Source organism: Spermophilus citellus (assembly GCF_964194105.1).
Source record: "Spermophilus citellus genome assembly, chromosome: 15".
Lineage (NCBI taxonomy): Eukaryota > Metazoa > Chordata > Mammalia > Rodentia > Sciuridae > Spermophilus > Spermophilus citellus.
In genome coordinates this window covers 59,139,112-59,151,539 of record NC_138195.1, presented here as the reverse complement: position 1 = coordinate 59,151,539, position 12,428 = coordinate 59,139,112, and the positions used below count along the sequence as shown (strand labels likewise).

Sequence of the window (12,428 nt, the reverse complement as noted above, 5' to 3'; positions counted from 1 at the left end):
TATAATGAACACAATATCTTTATTTTATTTTTATATGGTGCTGAGGATGGAACCCATTGCCTCATGCTTGCTAGGCAAGTGCTCTACCTCTAAGCCACAACCCCAGCCCTGGCAAGCACTCTTTTACTGAGCTACATCCCCAGTCCTCTATGTTAATACACAATAAGATAAACTATATTGGAGTTTCACCAAGCTTATTAGCATATTAAATGATTTAAGAAATTTGTGTTAAAGAAATATATTAATATATTAATCACATAGGCTGGGGGTGTAGCTCAGTGGTAGAATTCTTGTCTAGCATGCATCCCTTGAGTCTGATTCCCAGCACTGCAAAAAAAAACAAAAAAAAGTACAAGAAAAGCAAAAATATTACCTTCAAATAATGATGCAAAAGAGCTAACTTTCAGGCTTGGATCAGATGAGACGAGACAGAAGGTACAACACATTTTTTAAGCATTTTCATAAAAAAAGAACTAGAAGAAGGAAGGTTAAAGGTAGCACTAACCAAAATAATGTAAAATTTTGAATTTTCTATGGTCTCATTAAAGAGAGAGGTACTGGGAATAAAATTAAAATTACATTGTTTTACTGTGTGCACATAAAAATATGTAACAGTGAATGCGCTAATTAAAATATATGAATTTTTAAAAGAATCAAGTGATGGGCTGGGTTATGGCTCAGCGGTAGAGTGCTCGACTAGCACATGGGAGGCCCTGGGTTCGATCCTCAGCACCACATAAAAATAAATAAACAAATAAAGGTATTATGTCCAAGTACAACTAAAACAATAAATATTTTTTAAAAAGAATCAAGAATCAAGTTAAATTAATTTTTAATAATTTCTTCAGTCCAATGTATCCAAAACAATATCATTTCAATATACAATCAACATTTTAAAAACATAGTGAGATACTTCACATTTTGAACTATCTTCAAAATCTAGTTGTAAATTACACATGCATATTCACCAAGTCCCTTTCACTTTTTAAAACAAAGAAACAACAAATGTTAAATCTTTAACATATCCTATCAGAAGCTTAATCCCAGCTACTTGGGAGACTGAGGCAATTTAGGGAAATCCTGTCTCAAAAACAGCTGGGGAGCCAGGCATGATGACTCACGTCTGTAATCCCAGCAGTTTAGGAGGCTGAGGCAGGAGGATTGCAGGTTCAAAGCCAGCCTCAGCAACTTGGTGAGGATGTAAGCCATCTAGTGAGACTCTGTCTCTAAATAAAATACAAAATAGGGCTGGGGATGTGGCTCAGTGGTTGAGTGCCACTGAATTCAATCCCCAGTACCAAAATAAAAACCTGAAAGTCTATACTCATATAACACTTCAGATACTTTACCTAATGCTAAAGAATAAAAATAATAATGATGATGTTCAGAAAAGGAGACAAAAGGGGGCAGCGCAAAAGCACCATTGATCGTAAGTCATTCCTTTTGTTATTTGCAAGGACTGCCAAAGCTGAAGAGTGACTTTTTTCAGCCAAAAATCTGAAATCCAATGATGTCATCAGGACAAAAAGCATTATATGACCTGCAATTTCAGCAACTAACTGCTTTGCACTGAGTAATGGGATTTTCTTTCTTTCTTTAGCAGAAAAATGATCTTGAAGTTCACCAAGTCCCTTTTGATTTTTTTTCTTTCTTTTTTTTTTTTTTTTTTTTTGGTACTGGGGATTGAACTCAGGGGTAATCAACCACTGAGCCACATTCCCAGCCCTATTTTGTATTTTATTTAGAGTCAGAATCTTACTGAGTTGCTTAGTGCCTCACTCTTGCTGAGGCTGGCTTTGAACTTGCGATCCTCCTGCCTCAGCCTCCAGAGCCCCTGGGATTACAAGTGTGTACCAAGGAGCCAGCCCCCTTTCACTTTTTAAGACAAAGAAACAGCAGAAATCTAAACAGGTTTTGTGTGGTATCCAAGATTATACTGCTACTTTGTGGTACAACCAATACTAGACTTTATTGGGGAAAAAAAAAATTTAAGCCAGAACTTAATCTTTTTGCTGCTGCTTTATAATTTTTCATAGTTCCCAAATTATCCAAAACAGACACATTTTTTAAAAGTAGGCAAAAGAATACAATGTTTGCTTTAAAAAACTACTGAATACTTCCAGAAACATTTTCCCTCTGCTTTCTTGCCTAAGGTCTCATTTTGCTGGCTACTTTCTTATTTTTATTTAGTAAAGCCTTCTAAAGCACCCACATTCTAGACAATTCAAGTTCCTTCCCCTCATGGCATACTCACGTAAGATTCCCAGACTAGCTAGCCCCTTATAGGCCATAACCCAACTACAACTAGATAAATGTTTAACATCTATTTTTTTCTACCAAGGCCTTAAGATGGTACTTTCTGGGGCTCTGGTTCTGGGCTTGTTGCTGACTAGGAATTCCTAATAAGAAGTCTGTAGAATATATATGAAATTGCACCAGAAAGTTTTACATGTGTATTTTCCTTCAGATTCTAAAGGAATGACCTTAACATGCTAAGAACCAAATGACAGATGATTTCAATTATTTAACTGATTAGAGCCATCTTTTTTTTCTTTGGGGAGACCATCACTTGTCCATCTCACATAGTTTCAGGAAGACTACCAACTGCAAGGTTTAATGGGCTCCCTGGCTGCTCCAGTGGGGGAAGTAGCCATTTCTGGCTAAAGATGGCACCCTATCCTCCCTGCAAACCACCAAGAATCTCTCCATGGGACAGAATATATACATATATATATATATGTGTGTATGTATATATATATATATATATATATATATATATATATATATATACACACACACACACACATATATATGGAAAAGAGGCACCCTTTTCCCCTTTTAAATTCATATCAGACAAATCCATATTAGTCTGGAGATGCTAAGGGTCCTCCTCTATGAGATGAATACACTGGTCTGAAAATGAGGCCAAAAAAAGGGAGAACATCATAAGATTCAACCATGCTAATTTCTAGTCTTTTCAAAAAGATGAGAGAAAGCATTTTTTCCCTTTAAGCTAATGGGTGTAGGGCTTTCCACATGCAAACAAAAGTCACTTGAGTACCATCTAACTCCAGCTATTGAAATATACAGCCTAAATGGTAATCACCCCCAAATATCTCCAGCCCAAACCTCTGTCAAATCCTAGACCGATACATACAATTGTCAAGTAAAAACCTCTACTTTGGGTTTTCTTTTATTTCTTCCTTCCTCTTCTTCTTCTTTTAAAATTTATTTATTTATTCTTTCTTTTGGAACTGGGGATTAAACCCAGGGCTTCATGAATACATTCTATCACTGAGTTACACACCTGACCCCAGAAACCTCTATTTGGTTGTTTCAGAAACACTTCAAAATCTTATTTTCAAAATTATAGTGTTTTGCTCCAGTTTCAGTGTCTTAGGTATTCTATTCTTCAAACTGACTCTACAACGTTTAATTAATCACCAAACTGTAAATCTGATTATTTTATCCCTATATCTGACATATCCTTTTCCTCCTCCTTTCCCTACGCATATCGTACCCCTATCTATCCTCCTGCATAAATCAATAGGGAATTACATACAACTAGAGCAAGTCAAGCTCCAGTCTTTCAGACTTGAGTAATACATATAACCAATCTGTACACTAAAAAATAATTAACAGAAGCATAAAAGTTTGCCAGGTGCAGTGGTACACACCTACAATTGCAGTTATTCAGGAAGATGAGACAGGAAGATTATAAGTTCAGGAAATACCTAGCCAATTTGGTGAGACTCTGTCTCAAATTTTAAAAATAATAAGGAGGACTGGGGGGATATAGCTCAGAGGCAGAAAGCTCCTGTATTCGATCCCAAATACCATAAAAAAAAAAAGTAGCGGGAGCATAAAATTTTAAAAGTAAAAGTACTGAAGTCCACAACATCAGAGAAAATAAAAAATACTCAAAAACAATTTCCTTATCTATTCAATGTCTATTCATTAGTCCATTTAGCTGCTTAGGGGCTTACTAAGTCCACCCGGTGATGAATTATACTGATCATCTATCTCCTGAAGCCCCTAACTAGGGCTCTTTTTAAAAACCATTTCCAGATTTCTCCAGGCACATAGTTTTATTTTTTTGATTGTTTGTTTTGTTTTGTATCTTTTTTAAAAATGACAGTCTTGCAAGGCATGGTGGCACAGGTCTGTAATCCTAGAGACTCAAAAGGCTGAGGCAGGGCTGGGGATATGGCTCAAGACGAGCGCGCTCACCTGGCATGCACAGGGTGCTAGGTTCGATCCTCAACACCATATAAAAATAAGATAAAGTTATTGTGTCCAACTAAAAACTAAAAAATAAATATATTTTTTTAAAAAAGGCTGAGGCAAGAGGATCACAAGGTCAAGGCCAGCCTCAGCAACTTAGTGAGACCCTGTCTCAAAATTAATTAATTAATTAATTAATTAATTAAAAGGCCTAGAGATGTGACTCAGTGGTTAATTGCCCCTGGGTTCAATCCCCAGTCCAAAAAAAAAAAAAAAAAACCTGCAGATCTTAAACATACTTGCTTAAAAAAAATTGATACACATAATTATGAACATTCAAACACATTTTGTACTTACTTTTAAAAAAGTAAGTACAAGCTGGGCTCAATGGTGTAAGCATATAGTCTCAGGAACTTGGGAGGCTAAGGTAAGAGGATCACTGAAGTCCAGGAGTTTGGGCTCAGCCTGGGTAACATGGTAAGACTCTTGTCTCTTTAAATAAATACAGTAGACCCTTCAAACCTTAGGATTTAACAACTCATGAACCACTCACCAATTATGAATCAAAACTATTCAAGAAAATCTATACTGAACACTACAGAATTTTTGGTCACTATTCCCTAAACAATACAGAACAACAACTACTTATACATCATTTATTAGGCTATATTAAGTATTAAGAATCATAAGTAATCTAGAGGGGGCTAGGGATATAGCTCAGTAGTAGAGTCCTTGTGTAGCATGTTCAGGGTCCTGGGTTTGATCCCCAGGGCCACAAAAAATAAATAACACAAGTAACCTAGAGATGACTAAGTATACAAAAAGATGTGTACAGGTTATATGCAAATACTAGGTCATTTTGCATATCAGGACATGAGCATCCAAAAGATTTTGATAACCACCAGGTTCCTGGAACCAACCCCAAAGGAGGAACAGTTATATACATAATTGTTAATGATGGTATATAAATACTGGATAGTCTTAAAAATGATCCATTCAATTGGTCATCACAATCCCCCACGATTCCCACTTTACAAAGTCTGTAGCAATTAGAGAACTTGTAGTTCAGATAACAAGCAAAAGAAACCAGGGGCTGATGATTTAGCTCAGTGGTAGAGTGCTTGCCTAGCATGCACAGGCTCTGGGTTCTATCCCTAATATCCGCCTCCATACCCACCCACCCACCACACACATACACACACACACACACACACACACACACACACACACATGAAATGGAAGTACCTCCCAGTCACACAGGTCTCCTGAAAGACCTAATTCAAAAATCAAAAATAAACATTTCTCTGTACTGCCTGAAATTTCTCACTTGTTGAAGACATTTAACAAACATATTTAAAAATAACTGTTCATAGTAACAGCAGGGGTACAAATCACTTCCACATGAGTTTAAATTCTTTCTTTCCAACACCTACACTAAAGGAACAGGAAAGAAACTTAATTCTAAGATGGATAAATTTTAGCATCTCTGACATTGGGGTACACTTTACAACCAATGGCTTATAAGTGTCTTATAAGCATTCAGTTGACATAATTCAATGCAATATAACATCTTTTTTCTTTAACTGTTAGTTGTAGATAGACACAATGCCTTTATTTTATTTATTTATCTTTATGTGGTGCTGAGGACCAAACCCAGTGCCTCACTCACACGTGCTAGGCAAGCTCTGCCACTGAGCCACAACCCCAGCCCAACATTTAATCTTATAAATGTTAAAAAGATTGGACTGACAGGCTAAATACAGATCTCATGGCACTGAAAAGGCACTCTAAAAACAAAAAGTAGTAAAAGGTGGTAGAAGTAAAAAGAAAGAAAAGGGTTCCTACTTCAAAATTTAGCCTGGGAGGAAACCCATCTGCTTCCAAGATCCATAAGTCAAATCAGTACAGTTCAATAGCCACTGCTAGGACAGATAGGGGCCTTTCCCAATTTATTCATTTTAAAATGCAACAAAATCCATTACAGACCCAGCCTGCAATCTAGTAGTAGAACTAGTAACTGTATAAAAACTACCATAAAAGATTAAATGTCTCACAGAAGTGCACACCTAACTTATATACATCATTGTATATACATCATGCTTCAAAAAAATTAAGACTTCTTTAAAAGACAAGTGCAATAAGAAAATACTAGGGAAATAAAACTGCATGCCAAAAATTAAAAATAAAAAACTGTGTGGTACTCAGGAGGGATTCCATCCAGAAGAAAAAAATTGTTAAAACTTAAGAGTTGCAATTCAAAATGGAGCTTCAAAACTGGGTTAGACTTGGACATATGATAACTGGCCATATATGCAATCCATGTAGAAGGAACACTATAACAAATAGTCCAGGAGTAGAGTAAAAAAATAACAGGTAAAAGAAGCAAAAAAGGAAAACAAGATCATATCATTATCCAAGCAGGATAAGAACCTGGTTTAAAACAGGGTAGGGGGGTGTGAAAAGGGGGAAAGCACATGTAGTAGAAATAACACCTAAAAACCAAAACCAAATAACCTCAGATTTGAAAACTCAACAAATAAATTTCTGGAAAAAAATATGAAACACTAAATTCACACAAGAAATAAAAAATGTACATAAGGGCTAGGATTGTAGCTCAGTGGTAGAGCACCTGCTTAGCACGGGTGAGGCACTGAGTTCATTCCTCAGCACCACATAAAAATAAATGAAAATAAAAGGTATATACAATGAAAAATTTTTAAAAACCTACATAAACGAATAGCTATTAAATGAATTGAAATGCTACTCAAAACCCTCTCCAGGAAAAAAGATAAAAGCCTGAATGGTCCTATAGGTGATGTCTGCCAAACTTTCAAAGAACAGATAATCCCAGTCCAAAACTCCTGAAAAAAAAAAAAAAAAAGAGGAAAACTGCCCAACTCATTTTATAACTTTATTATAACTCTAATACCAACATGAATTAAGAATTTTGTCAGTTAGCAGGAATATAGAGTAGTTATAATATCATAAAATCAGAATCAAAAGATGGTGGCAGATTCAACAATATGTGATAGAATGGGAAAAAGGTTTGGATTTGGTATGACATCAACAAAAATAAGGAACACCAAAGAAGCCAAAAGGAAGAGTTAAGTTTCAACTAGAAACAACCAGGCCACATTATGCATAAAGCAAATGAAAAAATAGGACTGTGCACAAGAGAAATTAAGAACAAAGATTTGAGAAATATTCAGACAAAAAGATCTGAATAATAATGGAGAGACTGGAGACAGAAAAGTGACCTGAAGAGTGAAACTTGGAAAACATGTAAATCAGAGGAAGTGAATATATTAAGAGGAAGTGACTAGGTTATAGTGCAGTGCATGCCTGTAATCCCAGTGATTAGGGAGGCTGAGACAGGAGAATGGTGACTTTGAGGCCAGCTTCAGCAACTTGGTGAGATCCTGTTAAAAATTTGTGTTAAAAAAAAAAAAGTTTTAAAGGGCTGGGGATGTAGCTCAGTGGAAGTGCTCCAGAGTTTAATCCCCAGTACCCCTCTCCCCCCCCCCAAAAAAAAAGGAAGGAGGAAGAAAGGGTGGCAGAAAAGGGAAAAACAAAGCTGCAGAAGCCCCCTTTCACACCTAGTTAATTCTTACTCTTCCTTCACACTGTGCAAGGTTCTGAGGTAACATTTTAGGGAGGTGTTCCTATAATCTCCCAGCACCAGGTCAGATCCCAATTTTAACCTCTTTTTAACCTTTTATAATACTCTACACTTCAATTATAACAACAATTTTACTTATAGAACTCATCCTTCAAAGTGTCAACATATGTCTCCCCCACTAGACATTAAGCTCCATGAGAGCAAGGGTCGTATCTGTAGTTGCACCCTTTTACCTTGTACAATATTTTAGAATACAGCAAGTATTTCGAAAACCAAGGAGAAACATTCAAAGAAGCAGAAGTTGGGCAGGCAATGTAACTCAGTGGCAAAGTGCTTTCAATCCCCTGGGTTTGATCCCCAGGATCAGCATTATCAAATAAAAAAAAAAAATGTGAAAGGGATGTTAAATATATTTTACAGGAACTTCAGGGAGAGGACTGAATAAAGGTACTTAAATGTGTTGATTAGTTCCTAGTCAACAAAGGGTTAAGAAGTGGATAGGTGGCCACCATGTCCAGGAGGAAAAGTAGACTACTCTTGGCAATCTCTACAGATGAGATTATGAATGACTGAATTTTAATTTTACTTCAATTTTGCTCTATTTTGCAACTTCTCTTTAATGGCCACGTATTACTTTTTTTTTTTTTAAGAGAGAGTGAGAGAGGAGAGAGAGAGAGAGAGAGAGAGAGAGAGAGAGAGAGAGAGAGAGAGAATTTTTAATATTTATTTTTTAGTTATCGGCGGACACATCTTTGTTTGTATGTGGTGCTGAGGATCGAACCCTGGCCGCACGCATGCCAGACCTGAGCCACATTCCCAGCCCCTCACGTATTACTTTTATAAGAAAAAAATGTAAATGTTAATGTGCTCTGAAAAGGAAAGCAGCAACAAGACAGCTTAAGGGAATAGAAAACTTCAGCAGAGGGTTTTGTAAATTTAAGAAATCTTAAGTACATCTGTACTTTTAAAAACCAAAGACAACAGAAAGGATAACTCATGCTCCATTTAGTAGGAAAATCAGGGAAAGATGAAACCAGGTGTTAACTTGCAAGAAGAACCAAAACAATCTCCAAGGAAAGAAGCTAATGAGAAGGAATCCAGAGGAGGACCTCCCACTAGACATCTCAATCTTTTTAGTAACGGGTGGGGAGAAGTGCAGAAAACTAAAAAGGTTTGAAATGGGCTCCTTGGAGAATGTGAAGAGGAAAAAAAAATAATAGAGTACTGGTTCGATTAAAAATACATTCCAAATTTTAATCGGCCTTTCTCGTAAACAGCTCATTCCTAGATCAAAGAATCACCTATCTATTACTTTAAATTTTAAAAGCGAAATAATCCTGGTTCACGATCTATTTCAACAACTGAAAAAAAGCATTGTGACCTTCTCATTTAATTCGAAGTTTAACTCCTCTCACAAGCAAATACAATCAAGGAGTTGTTTTGAACTCAAGCAACAAAACAGCGCGATTCGCGAATAACTGAAAAACACTATTATACCTAAAAGTACTTAAGGTTTGTTTTAAAAAAAAGAAAAACTCCTGTGCCTCGACTCGACGTTCCCGAGTTCAAATCCCAGTTCATCCATCTAAATTATTTAATATCTTTGAGGCTCAGTTTCCTTCAAATGAGAACTACAACAACCACGGATATAAAGTAAATGACGTATTACGGGTGCCAAGTTCCTACTATGTACTCAGAACGGTTTGCTAATTGTTTAAAAAAAAAAAAAACCTACAGTGCTTAAACCTAATTAAAACATCCGAGCGCACGAAGGAGTACAAAACACAAGACCCTAACACACGGATATGATTTTTCTGCCCTGACGCAATCTCATTTTTCTTCCTTGCCAAACCTTTCCACTGGGAGTCTGGAAAGAGTAAAAGGGTTACAAGCAATCCAGAAGAAAGTTTTCCGAAATTGAAGGGCAGAATCACAACAGACATGGCAGCGGAGGCCGCGCAGGACAACAGGTGAACCCACACGCAGCGACCTCGGAGAAAACCGGCACCTTCCAAGTTGGAGGGCGGGCTAGCAGCTCCTCCGGGATCGACTACCACACTTTGTTCTCTTTCCTTTCTCACCGAAGCGTACCGAGACGAACCCCGAATCCCGATCACGCAGCTCCGGGGCGGGGAGCTAAGCGCCTTTCCCATTTAAGGATTCCAGAAGCGTCCTCGGAGCGGCTTTCGCCCACATCGCCTTCCCAAACACGGCCTGTGACCCAGGGGTGGGACGGGAAACAAAAGAGGGCCCGGACGGCAGGACCCGACACGACCCAGGGCCAGGGGTCCGCGGAGGGGACCGCGGGGCCCAGGGCGCGCCGCGGCCTCAACAGCCCGGCCGGGCCGCCCCTCACTCCAAACTTAGCCCGCGCCCGCGCCGGCCTCCCCGCCGCAGCCGGCCTCTCCCGGCGCGCACACGCACTTCCAGACCAGCCAACTCACCCGGACCCCCGGGAACTCATCCTCCAACCCTCGGAGCGGAGCGAGTGTGGGGGCAGCGAGCCGCCGGGGCGCGGCGGGGGCCCGGCTCGGCCTCCGCCCTCGGCGTGCAGCGGCCCCGGCCCGGTCGCCCCTCGCGCGGCCGTGCGATCCTCGTCTCGCGCGGACCGACGCGCCGGAGCCCGAGCCTTCCTGCCCGCCCTCCTCCCTCTTCCCTCCTCCCTCCTCCTTCGCCCAGCCCGGCAGGCGGATTCCAATCTCGGCAGCCGTCGCCGCCGACACTCGCTCGCGGGGGAGGGGCGGCGCGGGTACGGGGACCTGGGGGAGGGGCGGGCCTCCACGAGAGTCGGCTCCGCGCGCGCGCGCACTTGGAGGGCGCCCGCCAGCGCCGCGCGCACCCGAACGCGGGAGCCGGCCCCGCCCCGCCCCGCCCCGGACACGAAATGAACCGAGCTCGCGGCGGAAGGACCCGAATGGCCCGCAGAGCTCGGCGCCCCGCTGCCGGGGAGGAGGGCCAGCCGCCGGCAAGGGGGCGCCGGGCTGCTGTGGGGAGGGGGGTCAGTCCTCCGCTCCGGCCCGTCGGCCCCTCGAATAGAGCCAACCCCGCAGCCGCCGTGGCGGGGCCACTCTGAGGAAGCCTCATCAAGCAGACAACTCGGGGTGCCCACGACAGAGAGCCTCCCGGCCGGGGCTCCCATCACCCACTGTCCCCGCGGGTTCCTTCACGTCGACCCCCTCTGCTCCCGACTCGTACTCCCTTTGAGCTTCAGTCATCGAGTTTGAGAAATGAGCCTAATCGCTTAGAAGGCACCCAGTCACCAAGGTGAGGGATGATTGCCCGGTCGTGGTAGTAGTTGCGACAAAGAAAAGAAAAATGTAGTTACACTGCATTCATTATTCTCCCACCCACCGCTCCCCGGTTCTTGCTCTGGGCTCTCGGCCAACGTGCAGAGGCTCAGTTAGGGAGGTGGAGGTGCACAGGCTTAGAGGGAGCAGCAGGGAAAGCAGCGTTTTCTGGTCGATCCTTCAGCTCCGGAGGCCCGGCCCGCTCGGGTTGCTGTGATCTGTGAGCCGGTGAATTCCAAAGGCATAAGATAAGGAGCGGTGGGAGCCCAGCCGAACTGAAGTCAGCACACTATAAATATTGCCTTCATTTCTACCTTTGCCTCACTCGAGTGACCTCGTATACCCTCCAGCATCTCATTTCCTCCATTTGGAAAATGCAAATAATTGTCACTACACTGCCTCTTTTCTTCCATTTTCCCTGATTCTTTGTGCAAAATTCTGTTAAATGTATTCAGTGACCTGTACGTCAAGAAAAGGTTGGCCCCTTTTTAACCAATTGTGACTTTAATAGCCTCTTTCATAAGTTTTTCAACGAAAGTAATATGTTCAATTAGTTTGCTTTACATAGATAAGGTACCTTAAGTTTTCTTTTAAAAATCACTTTCAAAACAGTAAAAAGGAAGAGGGAAGGAAAAGAATGTGCCAGGCACTGCTAATTACATTTACGTACAATCTTGCCTAAAGAAATGTTTGGATTCCACGGTATTTCCTTATATTCTGATATAAGTGTTGAAATTCCCTTATATTCTTGTTTAAAGTTTTGTGTATGGGGGGGGTTATTATTTCTCACTTTTCTCTTTTATCCACCTTTACCCTTCTTGCCTGAGATACCCTCCATAATTATGAATTATTTTTTAGTTCTCTTTTCATCTCTGATCTTTTTTTTTTTTTTCTGAGCTCTTTAGTAGTTTCAGGTTTGAGAGCCATGCATTATTGTCTCTTGATATGCAGGAAGAATATGATACAAGATTCTTGACATCAACTAAAATTTGTCATTTTTCTCCAGTTTTCTACATATTATCCAGCTTTAACTTTTTTTTTAAAAGAGAGAGTGAGAGAGGAGAGAGAGAGAGAGAGAGAGAATTTTTTTTTTAATATTTATTTTTTAGTTCTCGGCGGACACAACATCTTTGTTGGTATGTGGTGCTGAGGATCGAACCCGGGCCGCACGCATGCGAGGCAAGCGCGCTACTGCTTGAGCCACATCCCCAGCCCTATCCAGCTTTAACTTTAAGGAAAAGATTGGACTATTTTCTCAGCGATTCAGACTGATTGGCCAAAGATCATATGCTGAGCAA

General features: G+C 40.7%; 1 protein-coding gene across 12 annotated transcripts in view; it reads right to left on the bottom strand.

The window, feature by feature from the left end:
- The window catches only part of BMPR1A (bone morphogenetic protein receptor type 1A), a 133,683-nt gene extending 122,351 nt beyond the window's left edge, over window positions 1–11,332 (bottom strand). For 3 of the 12 annotated variants that reach the window (XM_081267917.1, XM_081267919.1, XM_081267924.1), the window contains exon 1: window positions 10,288–10,425. The gene's annotated coding sequence lies outside the window, so the exon portion shown is untranslated. Of the gene's footprint in view, window positions 1–10,287; window positions 10,426–11,168 lie in introns of those variants that run through there. The other 9 variants (XM_081267925.1, XM_081267915.1, XM_081267916.1 and 6 more) reach the window with 6 other exon arrangements.
- Window positions 11,333–12,428: the final 1,096 nt, after the last annotated feature.